Source organism: Girardinichthys multiradiatus, chromosome 3 (genome assembly GCF_021462225.1).
Source record: "Girardinichthys multiradiatus isolate DD_20200921_A chromosome 3, DD_fGirMul_XY1, whole genome shotgun sequence".
NCBI classification, from domain to species: domain Eukaryota; kingdom Metazoa; phylum Chordata; class Actinopteri; order Cyprinodontiformes; family Goodeidae; genus Girardinichthys; species Girardinichthys multiradiatus.
Window position 1 is genome coordinate 36,459,363 of NC_061796.1, and position 22,158 is coordinate 36,481,520.

Below are 22,158 nucleotides of genomic sequence, written 5' to 3' on the forward strand. Positions count from 1 at the left end.
CGCATCACCTGGGTTGGTGGTCTGGAATGTTTGAGAGATGCGCCCAAAACATTTTGCTCAAAATAAATGCTTTTAATGCTATAGGGATTGTGTGAAATTAAATTACCGTAAACTCCGGATTATAAGCCGCTACTTTTTTCACACACTTTGAACCCTGCGGCCTATACAACAGTGCGGCTAATGCATGATTTTTTTTTTATGCCGCCAAAAACATTTTGCCTGGTAACAGCAGACCAATCAAATTGATGAGTAGTTCAAAGAGGTCCAATGAACGTGTGCGATAAATCAAAAGCACTTTCACCATTCAATTACCGGTATTGTAAATCAGACATTTATATTCACCCTCATCAACGTGGAAAATCACCAACGGGTTTCTAAAGCCGGGACTGCTGCGTGATTAAGGGGACCGGGTTTAGTCAAGTGAGAGCGTCAACGAAGAGGCTGAAGTGAGTGACGAGATCCTGAGGCTGTTCAATTCGGACCCTGAAGAACAGGACTTTGATGGTTTCAGTGCGCAGGAAGAAGATGAAGAAGGCGATTAATGACTTTTGACCTGGTAGGCTGCAGTGTATATCAGTTAGGAGAAACTGGAATGTTGTTCGTGTAATATCTTTCTGTGTAAATCATATTACAACGTGGGACACCCTCGGCTTAACATCCGGTGCAGCTTGTAGAAGTACAAAATTGGTTTTCTTTCTAAAATTAGAGCATGCAGCTTTTAATCAGGTGCGCTCTGTAGTCCGGAATTTACGGTACTGATGTTCTCAGTCTTAAATTGTAGGAATTTGAAAAGCAAGCTGAAATCAATTATATATATATATATATATATATATTTTTTTTTTTTACCAGTTTGACAGTTTATAAGTATTTTTGTACTTTGGTTTTATTTATTTCTGACTCTTCAGAAAATAAAAAAAAAAGCTGAGTGTTTTCACTTGGATTCATGACTGAGGAAACGTACTCACCGCACAAAACCAATGCTGTTAAACTTCATGCACATTACAAGTGAGTTGGCTCAGCTGTCCGTTTCAGTTTGGGTCTCCTTTTACAAAATCTCCACAGGGGGTACATGCCACTCCAGCTGCAGCCTCTCCCTTTCCATCGCGCTTTATTTTTGTGGTCACTAGCAGGCCTGGCACAATGTTTTCGGCCCGCTAGGCAGCTGAAGAAACAATTTATGATTCCCTTCATGCAAACGCGAAGACATACTGCACTGATAATCATGCAGAACTGGCGTGATTTAAATGTCTCAAAGCGGCTGTGAAATGTCACCATGGTGTAGGCCAGCTGAACAGTGGACCATAGCTTGTTCACAGTTTGTTGTGTGAGGATGGGGTCTTAACTCGCAGTAAGACATGCTCAGTGCCTGTAAAAGTATTCACACCCCTTCAGCATTTTCACATTTTGTCAAGCTCCAAATTTCACGTTACCGGGATTTCATGTGATAGACATGCATGGAGTAGTGCACAAATGAAAATGTAAGGAAAATAATGGTTTAAATTTTTTTTTTGTTCTCAAATAAAAAGTATGGCCTGAATTTTTATTTAGCACCCCCAAGAGAATACTTTGTATGTCCACATTTCACTGCTTTGGCTGCAAGTCTTTTGTTTAGGTCTCTACCAGCTTTGAACATCTACAAACTAAAATTTGTACCCATTCTTCTTTGCAAAATAGTTCAAGCTCAGTTGGATTGGATGGAGAGCATCTGTGAACATCAATATTCGTCATGCCACAGATTCACAGTTGGATTTAAGGCTGGAATTTTAACAGTTTAAGAATATTCCTGTGTTCGAATGGTCCCATCAAACTTTAGCAGTGGCTAAATGTTATAGGTTGTTGTCGTCCTGGAAGGTGAAACTCCTCCCCAGTCCCTGAATCTTTTGGAGCAGGTTTTCTCCCAGAATGGCCTTGTATTTAGCTCCATCCAACTCTATATGCTTCCCTGTCTCTACGGATAAAAAAAAAAAACATTCCCAAAGGATGTTGCTGCCACTGTCATGTTTAACCACAAAGATGGGGTGTTTGTGGTGATGTGAAACCATTTTGGGTTGAAACAAAACCAAAAATATATATATATTGACGGGTTGCACTGGGGTTTGCTCATTTTCCTTTCTGGTTCCAACATAATATAATCCAAATGTTTTTCTGTGTTTGCTGTATTGCATTCATGGCATGTGGCAGATTTTAAACTTCTTGTGTTTCAAAATGAGCTTTTTTCCATCCACTTCTCCATAAAGGCCACATTCGCAGAGTGCACAGCTCTTCCCTGTCTTCTTGACAGATTCTCCTACCTGAGCTGTGAGTCTCTACAGCTCCTCCAGAGTTACCATGGAGATCCTGGGTTGGTCTTTCATTAATGCTTACCCTACCCAGCCCATTACTTTACAGGGACCACGATGTCTTGGTAGGTTTGCAGTTGTTCGTTTTCCATTTTTGGCTAGAACAGTGGTCTGTGTGATGTTTAAAGTTTAGCATGTTTTAGAATCTAACCTTGCTTCAGACTTTCCATTAACTTTATCTCTAAACTGTCTAGTATGTTCTTTGGTCTACATAATGCTATTTATTCAGTAATGTTCATTAATGCAGTTTGTTGTGCTGATGTTAGGGGTATTTGATTAAAAGGAGGTGAATTAATATGCCTGCCCACACTTTTCAGATTTTTATTTGTAAAAAAACTTTGAAAAACATAAATCTTTTTCCTTCCACTTCATAAAAGTATAACTTTGTGCTGGACCTTCACAAAGTCTCAATACAATACAGTGCAGTTTGTGGTTATAACATTAACAAAATGTGGAGACAGTTGAGGAATGGGAATACCTTTGCCAAGTAGCCTATTGTAGAGCTAAATAAGTTTATATTTAAATATTTTGCAAAGGAGGGACAGATTTAAAGAAAATGGGTTGAGAAAAGTGCTGGTAAATCTTATTAAATAAAACGTTTCTGTTTAAATATGATTTATTTTGTCTTTTCCATAGATTAAAATAGTAGATCATCAGTTTGAAAGATAAAAAGATGTCTAAATATAGAAAGCGGTTTCCTTGAGCAAGATATAAATTCATGCTGACAGGAGAGTCTCAACTATGTAATCTCTCAGATTCAATATTGCATCTGTACCTGCGCTTAAAAGCTGAAAACATTCACCCCACAAGAGGGTGCTGCTCTGCACTGATGCAGGTGAGGAGTTTTTATCGTTTAAAACTTTAAAGTTATTCGCATCCCATAAATGCACACTGTTCAATTGGCCCTTCATCGGAATTTCATAATTCCTCAAAACGAAAAGAAAACCCCCCCCACAAACAAACCCTCTGATTCTTTGCTGCAGCTGAACTGCTCGTCAATCCCTGGTAATGTGTAGCACTTCTCAGAGGGGGTTTAGGGATTAGTGGGCACTATTTTTAGGGAAGTGTTTCAGGGCAGTGCACAATTACAGGTCAAGTAGTGCCAGATTTTAAAATAAGTTCTCACAAAAAAATAGATGAAATCAAATGTAGACCAGAAAGGTGATCTAAAACAGACCAATGCTACCTGAATAAAGGAGGTTTCTGCTAGTTAAGAATGGTGAGATTTTCCGATCTGATATACAGGCCCTCTCCCATTAACAGTGCCTGCTGTGTCCACCCGGCTTTTATTGATGTGTGCATTATCTCCTAAGCATGCTGAGAGCCGAGAAGGTGTCACCATTCTGACTCTTTCTACTTCACTGCACACCAGGAGAGGAGCTTCCTGTTGAGGTTCACATAAACTGACGCAAAAAAAATGAAAGACCTCTTTTACTTCTTTACATATCAGAAACTGCATTGTGTTATAGTTTCTCTGTGCAGAGAATCCAGCAAGCCTCTGGGACAGTCAGTGCCGCTCCTGTCATAAATCTCCACACAGAAGGACTGTGAGGAATCTGGCAAATGTTTCAGAGCAGCGACAGTGTCCACTCAGCTACCATTTAAAACAAGATAAAGAAGGGGACCAACGTATTGGGGTCAAACCATGGTGTCCCACTCCAGATAAGACCACCACTGCTACAATCGAGCCTCTATCACAGCCATCAAAGCCCGACCTCTGCTCAGTGTTTATTCTCACCCCTGGCTTTATCTGCTCAGCAACAGGCTCTTGTCAAAGATACTCTCAGATGGCAGGACGTTAATGAAAGGCCAGAGAATAGACTGTACTCACTGCAAATCCTGGTACACTATCCCAGCAAGGCAACCTCTCAGCTATTGTGACAAGAGATGGCCTGATTAGAGAGTGACCAGGAAGCTCTCAGGTTAGATTATTTATACCATCTACTGGATACGGCTGCTCATCTATAAAGCTATTCCTTGGTGTGTATTATGTTTCACTAAACCTTAAGTATTTAAGGAATTGGTGACCTCAGACCCTTTCTGCACTCATGTCATTGCGAACTGAATGTCTTTAATGCAAATAAATGCAAGAACAAAGTGGAAAAACATTTATTGGACAGTTAATCTATTTTATGAGCGCATTTGCTTTTGACTCTCATTTGTTAACAGCTTATAAAGTGCATGTCTGAATATCTGCTCTGCTAACAATCAACCGTTGATGCTGTTAAGCTTGTTAGAAATGAGCAATGCACCAATCAATTAGCCATTGATTAAAATCAGTTTGTTTCTCTTTGACCAGCTACAGCTGATGATGTGTAGGTCAAAAAATGTTTTTGTTACAGAACTGCCATGGTATGTTTGTTGATGCACTTTATGTTGAGTTTTGTAACAATCAGTCAAAGGTTGGGGGTATTCTCTTTAATTAATCATTAGGAATTATCTTCCATCATGGTTTGAAAACTTATTTGATGTTCATTATTTGTTACATTTAATTGTTGAATTAGAACAAAGTTGACACAAATCATTTTAACCAAAATCTTCAAGTCAGACCCTAAAACTGGAAACTGGTATCATCCATTAAAAGTTTGACCTGTGCTTTGCTACAAAAATGTGACATTTTAGCTGCTAACCATGGTGACACCTTGCAAGCTAGCTGTGCCTTGTTCAATCTTCTATTTGGGGGAAAATGGTGCAAAACGTGAATTAAGATGAAGTTCAGAATTCAAGGGCAATGTATGTTCATATACAAAGTACAAAGAAAATGTGTACAGCGTTAGCTGCCTGGAAGGAGCGTTCACGTTGAAGCAAACATTATTTTGAAGGGGAAACTCCAACATTCTGGGTATAACTTTGGTCAAGGTGGTTGTAAATGATTTACAGAAGTACAAATATCAGTGGGCAGTCCTGTGCAAAACTTTATCTTAAATATTGTCTACAACCAGCTAGACTTGTTGTAACATGTAAATAAAAGAGGTCTTGAGAAATCTTATGTTTTGCTTTCTAAAAGGTCTTTGAGTTGTCCTTTGGACATTTTCTGTTTTTGGTGTAACTCAGTTTGAGTTCATTTCTTGTTTTGGACCATGACATCATCTTGAACAGTGTCTGTGTTGGCGCTCAAAAAATGAGAAAAGTGGACAAGTGTAGGAGAAAGGAAGTGTCGTCCTAAAAGAAACCAGCTACAGCACATGATCATTATGTAAAAGTCAAGTTATTAGGAAATATTAAAGAAAAGACACAGGATCTGTGAGATGCATCCTTCAGATCATTTAATGTTTGATTAAGTTGGCATGCAGGTTTTCAGTGGTCACTCTTATGTTTTTGCAGCATGTATTGCAGTACAATACTTTTTTTAGATTTTCGGTGGAGGTTAGTATAACTGATGATTGATGGAAGATAACAGACAACTTCTTTTATAGCAGGGAAGCTACTTGGCCAGCTGCTGAAGAGGCAGCAAGTTGAGATCTGACCAAGCAATAATACAACTGTTTGTTCATTATATCGTGTTATCTGTGGCATGTTTCATAGATTCAACTAAAGAATCTCGAAACAAATTGTGCATTTGTGACAGGCTGCTATAGTCGATAGGTTTAGTTTTTTCTCTGCCAAGTTTTCTGTTATGTGTATGCATAGCACTTGCACATTCCCTGTGTTTAGGATCCTCTGGCAAATCTTTTAGAAAGTCCAAAGAAATTACTCAAAACCACTTTAAAAGAAAACCTGTTTCCCTGGAATTAAGGGAAAAATAGAATTAAGGGCATGACTCAACACTTTTTCATGTTACTGCATTTCTGAACAGAAGCAGAATTTATACATAATTGGTGCATGCATGCCAAATCAATCTGAAAAGACTCACAAAGAGAGGGTTGGCAATTAGAAAAGTTTTAATGATGTGAAATTACATTATTATATCTTTGGCGCTCGGACCTGGGAGGAAGACATGAATGCTGTGAATGATATGAGCTAAGATGATCATTTGTAAGGCTTAGATTTAGAGATGTCTTCCCCCTGATCCGACACTGGTTGTGGATTGGCGGCCAGGGAGCGAGGAAGCCAGGAGTAGATGTGAAGGAAGATGGTGGAGGAGGGATGAGCTCAGCTGACAATCGAGGAGGAACACAGCTGAAGATCCTTTAAAAACAAGGTGTCGGAAGGTGATTGGATGATGAATCAGGCGGACAGGATGCTGATTGGAAGGCCAGGAGACGCACGGGGAAGTCATTGGACGGTGGAGACGGCGAGGGTGAGTCTTTCATTCTGAATTTTCATTTAAACTCCATTAGACCACATGAAAGAAAAGTGATTAAAGGGGACATATCATGCTTTTACAGCCTTCCTTTTCACACTTAAATCATTCAGTTGTGGTCCATATAAAGTGGAACTGCAATGCTTTGGTCCAAACTCCATGTTATTGTCGCTCCACAGGCCGCTCTTTTACCCTTGTTCTGAGGTGCGTCTGAGAACAACTCGTTTTAGTGCGGTCTTTTTAAATGCTGTTGAGGCACATCCTTCACACCCTGACCCCATCCAGGTCAAAGAGCGATCCACTACACCCTAATATAATATAAATATATGTGCACAGTTTTAAGTGAGTGAGAGTAAATATAGAGCAGTATTGGGTGTGAGAGCAGTACAACAGTGCAGGTGATCATTGTGCAATTATGGCAGTGCAAGTAAAGCAGGAGTCCAAGCTGAGCGTTAATGTAACGTCCTGGCCATTGTTTCAATAGCCAGGACGTCATATCAGCACGCAATAAATTCATGTCTAAAATAAAGTTTGTTGTCATTTTAGCATTATTTGCAGCTTACCGTTTTGCTGCGTCCGTCGTTTCCCTAGACAGAAGGAACTGACCCCTTAATCAGATGAACTCTTTCCGCAAATACTTGATACTAGGGGAACTTGCTGAAGAACCCGACCTTGAAGTGAATTTGCACAAACAACAAGGAATTTCCCCACTGATGAAAAAAACATTTTTTACCAGGCATTCTGAAGAGGTTCTGATGCTGCAGTGGTGTAATAATTTGTGTGGGTTAATACACCCAACAACCAAACATTTAGAATTTTTCATGCAGCTTTGGCGCACTTGAACTTGAGCTACAAAACTGCAGTGAGACATAAAAATGGTGGATTCGTGAAACCGGTCAACCAGAAGTCCATGACATCTGACCTAATAGTTCAAACACCGTAATAGAGAATAGAAAAAATGAACAGATTGAAATATAAGACCCAAACGGAATATAAATATATCTACGCAGGACCTGGAGAGACTAAATTCAACTTTTCTGCACTCCTACAGACCCCAAGTACACAACAAAATGTATTTAATGGCCTAACAAGGGGATTTTGCATGATATATCCCCTTTAAAGCCCTTTGGTAAAAGATAACATGAAGCTATAAGAAGCTAAGACACTTTTCACTGAAGAAATGTTTCACTTGGCACAGAACAGCAGATTTCTGCTGAACAACATCAGTGCCGGTTCTTTTAGTGCAACCATACACTGCGACAATGATGCAGGCCACACAAGACAAATACTTTCCTTCTAGAGGAATGCAGCCATCATCAACACACCTATGAATATCAATGGAGGATATGCATAGCTTAATTTTTTTTTCCATCTTCCAAGCTTGGCTATTTTAGTTGGTGGGATAACTGAAAATGAACCCCCAAATGGATGCATGCTGCTACAGTACTAACACTTTTCTTGTTCCATTACAAAGAAAACCCAAACATGGGGGCTTTTAGTTTTTAGTTAAAAAAAAACCAAGTGAACTTACAGGGGTTGGACAATGAAACTGCTTCACTTTGGGCATGCAACAGTCTGGGTGGTACACTTCTTTGGGGCTTCTCCACACCGTAACTCTCCCGGATGTGGGGAAAACAGTAAAGGTGGACTCATCAGAGAACAATACATGTTTCACATTGTCCACAGCCCAAGATTTGTGCTCCTTGCACCATTGAAACTGACCTTTGGCATTGGCATGAGTGACCAAAGGTTTGGCTATAGCAGCCCGGCCGTGTATATTGACCCTGTGGAGCTCCCGACGGACAGTTCTGGTGGAAACAGGAGAGTTAAGGTGCACATTTAATTCTGCTGTGATTTCGGCAGCCGTGGTTTTATGTTTTTTGGATACAATCCGGGTTAGCACCCGAACATCCCTTTCAGACAGCTTCCTCTTGTGTCCACAGTTAATCCTGTTGGATGTGGTTCGTCCTTCTTGGTGGTATGCTGACATTATCCTGGATACCGTGGCTCTTGATACATCACAAAGACTTGCTGTCTTGGTCACAGATGCGCCAGCAAGACGTGCACCAACAATTTGTCCTCTTTTGAACTCTGGTATGTCACCCATAATGTTGTGTGTATTTCAATATTTTGAGCAAAACTGTGCTCTTACCCTGCTAATTGAACCTTCACACTCTGCTCTTACTGGTGCAATGTGCAATCAATGAAGACTGGCTACCAGGCTGGTCCAATTTAGCCATGAAACCTCCCACACTAAAATGACAGGTGTTTCAGTTTCATTGTCCAACCCCTGTAGTTGCAGGGCTTGACAGGAAAAGAAAAATGCTGAGAAATACATAGTTATTGGCTTGGTTTGCTAATAGTTAATGAACACAAAAATGAGCAAATGTCACTGGTTTTGGAACCTACTACTAGAACACGGTTAAGTTGGGTTATATGTAATTTCCAGATCCACGTTTCAACTTCAAAGGTTAATAAAACACAGTATAGGTAGCCACCAACACTTGTTCACTGTCATCTGCCAAATGTTGTACAACATGGTTGCAAAGGTGGCCCTAAAGCTGGCTAAATCTCCCAAGATATAGAAAAAATGTTTTATGAAACCCTAAGAAGTATTTAATGACTAAGGGGCAACTCATGACATCTGCACAATACTATAACATCCATTTTCTAAAAAAAAGTTATTTCCACAACAAAGCCTGCACGTTAGAACATTAATATGGCTGAAAATAATATTGCGTATAAACAGCAAAATTGTAGCTCAGTAAAGAAATTATGGTACACTTATGGGACACTTATGGTAACCAAGGAACCTTTTATAAAATGTGGCCTGATGAGTAGAAATTATTCACATGTGAAGCTGAAATGTTATTAGAACAAAAATAAAAACTGATTTTCATAGATTAATACAACAAATTCAGATCCAACCTTGGTCTTGCTCTGCAGATTAAATGGTTGAAGCTCAACTGTTTCAGCACAACCAGCATTTTCACTACGAGCAGCAAACAGTGTAGTGAAGTGACGTCATGCTGGTAAACCAAAAGGGTCACAGCAAGCGATACGTAACTTATGATGCATCTAGAAAACAGTCTTAATCCTCCCCTACTGTGCATCCCATAACCATGGCAAACATTACGCACACTGAGAAAGTTCAAAGCACAATAATCAAAGTTAGTCATGTATGCTATAGACCCCTTAAATCTGTGCTGATTGTCAATATCTGAGGCCGCATACATGAAGGAAGTCCTAATCTCCTTCATTGCAACTGACATGGAAGACCAGCTTTGGTTAGAGGTCATCTCTTTTGGAGCACTGAGGAATGTGCGGCAAGCAGCTGGAGTAGGAAATCAACACCAGGAGCTAGCCAAACACGGATGATATTCATCCTGCTGGCAAATGTGACTTCAGAGTTGTTATTGAAGGGACTTTGCTTCCTGCCTTGCATGGTAGGCTGGTCATCAAGGTTGGAGGTCATCCCGTTCAAAGAACCAAGGAATGCAAGGCAATTCACAAGCTTAAATTCCAGTTACAACACTACAATGACCACCACACTGCACAGAAAAAAGGGGAGAGTCATTTCAGTTAAAGGTAAGAGTAGAGGCTATTTAATATGCCTAACAGAATTAGGCATATTAACCACGTCTTATGTGGCTGCTGATGCAGAATAACCCACTGATGTTAAAAGGAGTGGACTGTGGTTTATTTACACGTCTCCATATTGTCACGGACATGCTTGTGCATCATGCAGAGAAGAAGACTACATTCCAGGAAATAAAAAAGCTGTTTTTCTGGAACAGTTCTACCAAATCACAGATATCAACAAACTGTGCTTTTACCCTGCTAATTGAACCTTCACACTCTGCTCTTACTGGTGCAATGTGCAATCAATGAAGACTGGCTACCAGGCTGGTCCAATTTAGCCATGAAACCTCCCACACTAAAATGACAGGTGTTTCAGTTTCATTGTCCAACCCCTGTACATCTGAATGTTCAACCTCTCCTGTTTAATGCAGTATAGTATTAGCTCAGCAACTCTGATTTCCTATAGCACACAGTCTACAAATTTATGATGACCATAAAAAGAACATAACAGATTTAAAAATCAAAACTCAGCTATACAAGTTCAATCAAGTTTATTGTATACTGCTTAAGATCGTTTTTACAGTATACAAACCGTTTTTATCCTGATATGAGATGATTGCAAAAACAGAAAAAGGAGGAAGAGGACACAAGTAAAATACATTTACATTCCTGGCAGCACAGCTACTTGTTGAACTTTAGGGACGTTTAACATTATTAAGCGTGAAAAAAAAAGCAAGCAAAGGACAGGTGTGTTTGTGTTATTGTGTTATACACGAGAAAAGCTGTTGGGACACCGGGGGGGCAGAGAGCAAACTGAGAAAAAAAAGTATGTGAGGGAGTGGGGGTGTGAAACTACGGCCCACCATGCAACAGTGACCCTGAGATGTCAGCACAGTCAGAGAGAGAACATCCAGGTAGTGTCGGGAAAGACAAACGTCTAATACATTTCACAGGGTAAAAAGATCAAGCCCACTCATACCTAGCGTGGGGTTTTAAGTGGAACAGAGACTGAAAATGTTGAGATATTTATAGAAAACACCCGTGTTTCAGTAATGAAAGCTGGTAAAGCACCAATGAACAATACAGTGTTACTAAGGTACTGCTCTGCTTAAAAATGATGGAAGTTAAATGTGATGAATTGTTATACTGATCAAGGATGACATACATCACATTAATAGAGATTAATGAAGCATGTGCACAGTACAAAACCATCAGTTTTATTCCTTTAGTGGTGTTAATTAAGATAATTTGTAAACTTCAGCTTAAACTGAAAAATACACATCCATATTTCTGTAAAGAAGAACATTAATTTGGTTCATGCATAGGACTTGTTGAAAATATACAGCGTTAAAGTTGTCTAACATTAATAAAAAAATAATTGGTGTTTGATTGTTTTTTACCTGACTGATCTGAGATAATATTATTTATCCCCACTGTTGTAGATGGAAGCATGGGGTCAAGCTTGTTCCCACACAGAGAAAATAGAAATTCACTCTTTGAGCCTTTTTGTGCTCATCTTTTTTTAGTTTCTGCCTCCCCAGAGAAAACGTAGCTTGAAGGCAGTCTCAGCTGTCTTGGTCTTGAGTTTGGCGCTGCTGCTGGGTGTGATGTGGCTTAATTTTGTTCTGCCAAATCTTCCTTAGTTTGAATGAATTATAGCTATTCTTCCTTTGAAGCACTCTTTTCCTTGCTTTCACAGCATTCATTTTAATAGTGCAACAGAAAAAATTAGGCATAGAAGACTGAAGTTGAAACTGAATTCGAGACAGATGCAAAAAGAGGTTGAGAAATTAAGAGAACTGCAGCTATTCTGTTTTATATTAAATCCTGGTCCTAAGGTACTTTTTCTTTTAAATTACCTTTTTTTTTTTACTTACTTTTAGCCAAAGTTCAACTGGTGGATTCACAATTGACTATAAAATAGGAGGTCATCATGGTCCTTTCAATGACTTCAAAGTTCATAGGACCTGTAGCTGCAAAACAGGCCCAAATCATAATTATAGTGATGTCTTACAGTTGGTATGAAATGTTTGGGCTTGTATGTTGTGTTTAGTCATTGCTAAACATGGGATTGCATATGATAATGAAACATTCTCAGTTAGCTAGTTAGTAAGCTAGCTAGCCTTGTTAGGGACCAGGTGCTTTTTGGTTGTTACTTAAATACTGACTTTTGAAAGACAGTAGTTACTATATTAAATAATAAAGTGTACAAAGTGTCATTGTAAACGTGTTATTACTTGGCAGATCTTAAAACAGTCAGTCATGTAGGCTCACCATCTGGCTCTGTGAGAAATTATGTCAGGTGGGTTAAATACACTTCTTACCAAAACTCACAGTTTCTTTTCCCCTTGGTCGCTGCAGACCAGCACTACTTTAAAAATAAACTACAGCTGCATATAGAACACCCATATGGTCACAAGATCGGTTTCAACCTCATTTTGCATTTCAGTGTAATTTGGTAAATAATTATATCTTCATGGATACATCCACATCACATTCAGCCTCACAGCAGGCTTTTGACCTGGTCATCTATTTGCTCCCTGCCTCTGTCAGCCCCTCGACCTGTGCAGATTCTCATTTTAAGGACATTTACTCAGCAGTATCGTAGCGGATCCGATGTCTTGACAAGTCTTTCCTGCTCTATCCCCTTTAAGCCTTCAGCCCCCTTTTTATGCTGTAAAGTGAAGTTGCATATTGCATAATCTACTTACGTTTCCCAGCCTGCTTGAATTTTATGAGTCCTCCAGATGTATTTGTCTTTGCCCCAATATTACCAAACAAGGTAATATGGTTGGCTTTAATAAGGCAGTGGAGCTGGCATTGAGAAGTGTAAGCTGGTCCTGGTTAGTGAAAAATGGTGCTGGTCTTGAATTACTGTGCAAACTTGCATAACTCGGATCCTAAACAACAACCGTGCAGCCAAGACAGACTGCTGTGAGCCAGAGAGCTGCTGCTGCCTCTGCCCACTTTATATAACAAACATATTCACATGTCTTGGTTTTTGGAACTAGTCTACAGTCATATCCAAGGTAAATTCTCATTGGTTTGTTAAAGAGAAAAAAATGGGAGCAATGTGATGCACAAAGTCTCTGTCAACACTTTTTATGTTGATTGAGCACAATACAGTAGAATACAAGAACAAGTACAATATGCCTCCATATATCATTAATGACAGTGAAGGAAAGTGAAAGTAAGGTTGCAGTTTTTCTCCAGTCTTTAGAGTGAGTGTGAAGAACTTATTTGCATTTGCAAAAAGACACTACTATGACATATTTGCATCCATACTTGCAATGTGAGAGTCAGAGAAACTTTGCGAAGTACCTAACACAATGGCATATCCTCTAATGTTACATTATAATAACCAGGATTCATTGATTCATGCATTCTCCATGTGTATATGTTTCATTTCCACCAAATTCTGGCACCACCATCGAATGATGAAGAGCTGAAATTGAGAATCATTGCATCTGGTCTTTTTGGGGGTGCTGAAAGAACATCAGTTCAGTCAGAATTAAGTAATAAATACTGATTTTTAGTTAATTCAATATAGATTTTAAATTAGAAATGGTCAGGAGCAATGCTTTAACTCATCAACTAATCATTTACCACCTTCAGCATCATTAGCCATGATGGGCAGCTATGGATGACTTATGTTATGAAACGGTGGATGAAACTGGGGATCAAATCAGACAGTTGCTTCCAGGGTGAGGAGGATAGGAGTTAAATTACACATTATTTTTATTTTCTGCACGATATTTACAATGTCTATTTTTGAGGATTTTGTTAACTTTTGAAAACAGGTGAGCAATTGCTCCACTTGGCCCATTGTTCAGGCACCTATACATACAGCACTATGTTCTCACAGTGTTTACACTGTGGACAACATGGAAGAGTGCCCACTTCCAATTCATGGTGCCGTCTTAGGATATGTAGCCCTGGGTAGCGAGCCATCTTGTTGTCATTAATAAAAGTTACCACTGTTCAAGGCAGAATTTTATTGAACATAACTTGATGTACCATAACAGCAAACTGTTATGATTTGGGGTTGTTTGGTTTCTGGTTTTTTTCTTATGTTTTTCACAGTTAAGGTTTTGACTTGTTCTTTTGTTATTATTTTCCTGCTTATGCTTTTGTTTCATGTTTTTCTAGTTATATTTCTGTTAGTTTGTTTCCTTGGATTTGCGTTCTGTTCAAGCCATGTTTTGCTCCTGTCACGTTGTGTTCTCTGTCAATTAAGTTTATTTGGTTCACCTGTCCAAGTTAATCTGTCTCCTTGCTCCACCTGTACCATGCTCCATTTATACACACCTGTTCAGTTAGTCGTGGCGGAAACATTTCTCATGCTCATGTCTTGTTCTCATGCTCATGTCTTGTTTTTTGCTCATGCCTGCCCGTTTGTTGTTTTGTTCCTGCCTCCTGCTGTGAGTGAGTTTTTTGTTATTAAATCTTTTGCACTTACCATCACGATGCCTGCTCGTCTGCATTCTGGGGTCCTATATCTCACAAACCCTAACACAAACCGAGGGAGTAGTTTTTATTTATGAGCTAAAAATATAACGTTCTGTTCTGGACTATAATCAAAAAGTTTTTGTTCTCTTTGGCCTGGCTTTGCTTAGACCATGATTTACCATGTGGACTGGCTGGACAATAGCAGACAAATGATTCATCATCCCTTGCCATGAATTTTTTGGATGTTTCTACTGAAAAACTTTCCATGGACATGATTCTGAGCCAAAAACTACTTCATTGTATACCTGATTGTATACTGCTACATAGGAAGCAGTTGGAAAAAAATCCTCTGATATTTGTTTTTTATTTATATTCTCCCCCATTCATTTCAGTTTTTTTAGTAAAAAAAAAAAAATCAAATCAAGAACCAACAGTCCCTTAACACGTGGTCTTCATCTAAAGACGATCCCAACAGGCAATGGAGTAGTGGGAGGATGAAAAGAGTAAACCGCAGGATGGAAACGGAAACCTGAAGGTTTAGTGCCAGGGTGCTTCTTTAGTACCAAGGTCTCCAAACGTTTTTGCACACAATGATCATAAAAAGTGATTTCCCAGAGAACAATGATGCATATTGCTTGACTGGACTCAGACAGGATGTCCAACTTGTGCAATGTCTCAGGTTTCATCAGGACCAAGGGAGATATGCACAAGCCTGAGAACTGGAGGAGGACCAGAATCATATTGATCTGCATCCATGGAAAAACAGAAGTGTCTACACTGTCTCATTGCAACATATTCATTAAATGTTTCACAGGAGGGAATGTTACACATTATGATTCCTCTTTCTCAAATGCAATTACACCAACTATGACAACTTATTGGCAATAGCTTAAAAAACTTTTGGAAACATGGCTTATTTTGAAGTCAAGCAACATTTGACTATATATCAAAGTAGTTGCAGGACTGAGATCATGAAATTAAGTTTGTGTCCTTCTAACAAACCTGTTGATTTCATCATTCCGAGCTGGAAGATGTTTATGAGAGGAACAATCCCAGAGTGCCTCACAAGTTTACAACGGTGTTGTGTGTCGTTATTGCTATTCCTGAACCTTTCTGGACCCCACAGCCTTGGATGCAATGCTGACAAGACGCTTACACACTTCCTCTGCCCCTCAACAGGGACTCCACTCAGTAGCTGAGAGGAATTGCTCTGTTGTGTTTTTGTGAACTGGAGAATGCTGCTTGTGTGTCAGTACTCAAGTAAGAAAGTGACAGAACAATGTCTTACAACGTGGCTGCTCATTGCATTATGTGTAGGGACAGGCTGTGCATGTGTCTGCAGCCCAGATCAGAAAGAGAGAAGGGGGAAATACTGCTTAACAAAACCTTGGAGCTTCACCAGAAGCCACAAAAGGAGCTTTGAAACCAGCATAGATGACCAAACAAGACAGACCAGAACAGTGGCTCCTTTCACACCAGTCTTTTTTCACTAGCAGTGGCTTGAGTGGGTGTAAAATGAGACCATATTCATTGCACCAAAAAGCTGTCAGGAATGTGAAAGAAGAGAATATTTAGATATTTTTCTTTTTTTACAAAAACAGTGAGGCTTCTTTTGTCTAATATTTCAATATTATAAAAAGTATAGTGTTACCATAATGAATAAAAACAAGTTTGTTTGGATAAAAGCTGACAGGGCCTCAGTTTTTCCAAGTAGAGTGGTTTGTCTTGGTCCTGGAGGAAACTGGCAAACTTTCCATCACCTGAGTGAGGGTCAAAGTATAAATGCAGCCTTTTAACTCGATTTTTCTTCTGCCACTTCTGCTTTCCTGCTTGTGGACTGACAGTTTAAACAGTTGACTGATTAAAATGAGCTTGAATGGCTCTTGAAATCATAGCAGAAGAACAAACAAATAGTCCCAAAATACCTGCAGTAAATAGCGAACTGAGTGGATGAAGGGGAAACTACACTTGATGAACTACAGAGTCTGATAATAGTTCTAGTAAGAGTCTCATTTTGGTAAACACAGAAAACCTCCTCACAGTGGTTTGGATAAAGAACTATGGACTGACTTACAGTGAGTCATTTTACAATAAAACAATTGTTTGTCATCTTTGCTTCAGTAAAACCTCATGTTCAAAGTCACGGACCAAGAAAGCTCAGAAGAAACCCTCACTAATGGTCCCTAATAAACAAGCCTGAAGGTCTTGAACAGAAGTGGACCTACAGGTACCATAGATCTGGACTCCTCCTGCTTTATATTGTGGTTCTACAAAAATCACCTTTCTATAGACTAGATACGTTTTACATGGTTAAAACATGCAGATTACACATGTCAATATGAGTTAGGGGTTTAGGATGGCGCGGCGTGTGGTGTAGAGGTGGAACGTGTTACAGAAACTTATAAGTGTGAGATTTCAAATACTGTCTCACAGTAATGGATAAACAAAAGAGAACGGCTGCAATTTTTCAATCAGAGTACAAGTAAGTCTAAAAATAATATTAATCTTGAATTGTCCAGTGATCACAAATGCTGCCTTCGTAGATGTTCCATAAAACAGGTTTTGGAATTCCATCTCATTGTATGCAAAACATTATTTGAATGTACTTTGCATGAAGGGCAGACTCAGAAATTATTATTCTCAGCATAGTAACACAGTGTCAGAGGGAATTAAACCCAGATGGGTTTCTGGCACATTAAATGTGGATGGGAGCAAATCCAGGAAAAAAAGTGATCACCAAACAGTTTTTCTTTGTTTGCAACTCTCAAAAACTTAGCCTGTTCCCAGTTAGAAATAGCTTCCATTAATGCTGTTTACCAGGTTGAAGGACTGATTATTATTATGGCTGTTTGGACTCAAGGGCATATAACCTCTTCTTACTTTTCATCCCTGCTCTTAAAACATTCCTTTTTTATTCCTTTTCTAACATTCAAATAGCTGCCTTTATTTGACCATACCATAAAAAGAATCTAGAGGCCTCCAAAAAACATGTTATCTTTAAATACTCTAAATCAAAATATAACATATGTTGATGTTTGGGTATTTAAGGCATTATCAGATTATTTTAGACAAAATTATTCTACACTGATAAATGCACTTGAGAAACTTGCAAATGAAAAGTATTTTGCAATGTCAAATAAGTCTGTCTCTGCTTTTCTATTCAAAAAGCAACAACAAAAACCCCAAAAGACAATGGCAGTAACAGTATCTATCCTAAAACCATTGAAACGAACTGTACAACAGAAAGAATGCACAAAAGAAAGAAGCTGCTGCTCCACAACTAACACATTAAATCCCAACTACCCACGTAGACAATTCAAATGTCATCTGCTGAAATATTTTTTGGTCAGATCAGAGAGACTGAGCTTAGACGACAAGAAGAATGTGTGTAGGAGTCAAGATGAGGCTTCCAAACATGTAAACACTGTACCAATGGTCAAGCATGGTGGTGGCATCAAGATGTGGGGCTGTTTTCCTGACAATGGTACTAATGCATTCCACACAGTAATTTGAGTAATGAAAAAGGAGAACTACCTGCAAATTCTTCAACTTTAAATGAACAACTAGTCTGTTACAACATGGATCAAACTAAGTGTTCCAACAGGACAATGATCTCAAGAAGCGTTTTTGGAATGGATAAAGCAAAGTAATATTAATCTACTGGAATGACTCTGGCAGAAAAGCCATCCAAATATCCAACAATAATTATGCCAAGACCTTGTTGATGACTACAAAAAGCTGTTTTCTTCTCAGCTTGTTGAAGGAAAAATATAATTGCTGGTATACTTATGTATTTGAGCATATGCTGTATGTATAATTTTGACGATGTATTAGAGAATATCTACCAAAAAAGAATGTGCAAATAACTCTTGCTCTAAAAATAAAATTACCTAAGTTATTTAAATGCATCATAAAAAGTCCAAAAATGATAAGACATTCATACTCATGATTGATTAAGCCAGACACATTATGACAGAACAACAACACTGGAAAAAAACCTATTTACCAAAACATTAATTTTCCAAAAACAACTGAGACTTTGAGTGTCCATAATAATTAATGTAACCTTCCTGCTGTTACTTGCACTTAATGTGTTTGTGAGTAATAATTTGATAAACTCACAGAAGATTTCCCTGCAGACTAATTAAAAGTTAGCTGTGAGCACTGCCATTTTCCTCAAGGGACTTTACTCAGTGTTGCAAGCCTATTCTTGTTCTAGCGGTATATTTGATGATCATGACTTCCAAACAGCGGATGTTTGTGAACAACTGGAAGTATTAAAAGCTAGCGTAATTTTGTCACTCGTTCAAAATAAGAGTGATATGACCTAAAGACAAGTTGTTTTTGTAGTTTTGGTTTAATGAATATTATCACAATATGGTCCTAATCACATTTAACATAGTACAGAGAAGCGTGCATCTAGTTCCACACCAGTATCTCCAATATCTTATCTTCTGCATCATCTCTAATAGGCGTGGGCCATTATGAGATTCTGAAACCTAATTCCTTCTCATGGATTAAAATTAAATTTAGGTTGTTTGCAGTGTTTCCACTTTTTAAGGTATAGCCAAAATAAAGGCCCCATTGTCATATTCAAGGAGTGCAATTGAAAGTAGCACTAAGGGACATCTTTTCATCATGGAAATTCTTTTTATGAAAATTCTGTTTTGAAACAAACATCCAACTTTGTATTTGTTTAGCAGAACACAAAGTAACAACAAAATACAAAGGTCTAAATTAGCATATGGACTTCTCTATATTCTAGAAAGTAGAGGAACCAATATAGTAAACCACATGTGATAGGGGATTAACAGGATTATTTGTGTGTTTAATGAGATGATTTTAGTTTGTTGTGGAAGTAACATTTTCAAGAAGCTGGTTACAACAAGAATAATTTTTTGTGTGTTTCATTATGTGGGGGCATTTGTTGACCACAAGCAAAGAGCCTTCCAGTAACATTATACAGAAACAGCTGACGGGGATAAATTTAAAGAATTATCATCATTTCCAGATGGCTTTATATAAACCAGAGGAAAAAAATATGTATCCATGTAATTTAGAGTTACATAGTCAGTGTAATGTAAAGCAATTAACCAAAATAATGGTCCAGACAAGATTGCACCTTACATTACCGAGGGTGAAGCTTGCTTCGTGCAGCCATGTGACAACAATTAAAGTACGTGTACACCTACAAGCTGCAGCTGAAGTCTTGCAGTGATTTCAGTCATCAGCAGCCAACTCAGGGTTATATGAGGTCAGGACGAGTGAGCTGAAGGGAGGTAAATAATTCCTGGCACTAAAGACTATTGAATACTCTTTTATGGGACTGGAAGACTACTCCATTTAGGAAAGGATTTTTATCAGTATTCAACACTAAATGTTTATTTTTCATACAAGATCCACTCTTGCAAACCTCAAACAAGGAGCTTATTTAGAACAGATTTTGTTTTCTTTGGTGACTAAAAATTTGATGATTTTATTTATTTCGTCATGCCAGTCTTCATCTTCTGCTTATTGCTGGAATGTAAGTCAAAGTAAAATGCTGTGTTCAGAGTACATCTTTATCTACACAATTACAAACATACATAGCTACTTTTAATGACCAATTATATTATATAGGTTATATTCTTCCAATGAACCAAGAAATCTGTTTGGCAAGTTACGGCTATGACATAGTAATGAAGGAGTTTCAGCACTAATGTGATGTGTATAGAACATTTTACATATGTAGCTTGACGGTGTCATATTTAACTAATTGAGTTAGCCAGAGCTAATGTCACTTTCACTCCAGCTGCAACTTGTGCTCCTGCATACTTCTGCAAATCTTCCTGCATCCCATTAGACCCTGAATGTGGGCTCATGACCATCTGGGTACTGGTTCTTCAAACTGGCTGTAGATGTCTGGGAAGAAATGGAATGAGCAAGATTTTCCGTTTCTGCAACAGCTACTGTTGACATGTGCTGACATGCCTTTAAGAAGGGAGCTCTCCTGCTCTGGTACAGCTGTTAAACAGGAAACAGTCAAAGGCTGGGGTTGTTGCACAGAACTTGACTTTAATTTTATTACTGAATATTTTCAAAAGGGCACAAATTGAAAGGAGTACCTGTGTAGAGCAAGTTTGCCCCAAAATGGGGCGAACCTCAGTCACACTGAGCATTTACAGCCTGTAAAGTTTTATTGATGGCAACTTTATTTCAGTTAAAAGAAAGCTGGTCAGGTTTTAACTGCTCAGTTCAAATTTGAGATGGATGCATTAAAATTCAAGCTGCTAAATTATATAAAAGAACAACATTAAGAATAACATTGTGCATTAATGAGTTCAAATAAACATTTTCATCATCATTAACTTTTTCAGAGAAGCTTGAACTAATAATGTTGGTTTTTACATAATGAATTTTAACCATGCACAGTTCTCAATTGCCTCATTAAACAGGATTCTGTTTGAAAGTGAAGGTTCTGTAAAGACAGAAACTTTGAGATAAACTTTAGCTTCTTAATGCCTGGACAATTTACAACATTTCCCCTTAAAGGTAGGAGCTTGTAGACTACTGTGTGTGTGTCTGGGTGTGGTTCCGGCCATTTTGCATATGCATCTACCTTTGTGGTGACCTGTTAGTGATAACATATATATGCCTTTTCTCTTGCTTTAAAAATATTATAAACTGAAAGCTCATGCCCCAACTATCACAGCTGATACTGTGTTTACTGTGTGAGAGCCTGCTGCAGGCAGGGAATGAATCCAGCGGAGTATTAGCAGGTACAACAGAGATGCATTGTCACTTCTAACTTTGATCTCCGACCGCCATATAGCCTCCATGACAACACAGATGTCTTTGATGTAAGCTCCTGTGCTGAGAATGTTATTGAAACAGAACACCAACCTAATGTGCTTTGAATAGTTTAATAATTAGCTCTTAAATCAGATTTCTAACTTATTTTGTTTTCTGTCGATTCAAGCAAGCAAAAATGTGAATGAAAGAGATGAAATTGGTTAAGGGTGAAATTGTGAACTATAAGCAACTATAAATGAAAGCTGCTGAGAAAATGAGCAAAATAACCCAAGACCTTCATTGCAGTAATTATTTAATGTAAACATAATTGTGGATTCACCGTTTTATAAAATAGCATTACTGGGCAAACAGTAAAGTTGCTGTAAATGCCTTCAAACCTATCCAAGGCCAATCTAAGCATTGTGTGTTTAAATAAAAGCAAGTGGGGAGGATCTACACAGATCTGTGGTAAAAATGCAAATGTAGTAGGGTAAATAAGTATTGTATACATCAACATTTTTCTCTGTAAACATATTTCTAATGAGCCTAACAACATACAATTGACACTAGACATTGGTAACAACTAAAGTAATCCACTCACATATTGACACAAATAAGTCGATAAATTATGTCCAATAAAGTAGAATGCCACAAGGACCAAATATTAAACACAAACTGAAGTGCACTAAATACTTTGAATAAAAGCTTTGTTGTTAATGACACCTTACAGACTGTTTGGAGAAACTAGTTGCAGATCCACCTCAGGTGTGCCTC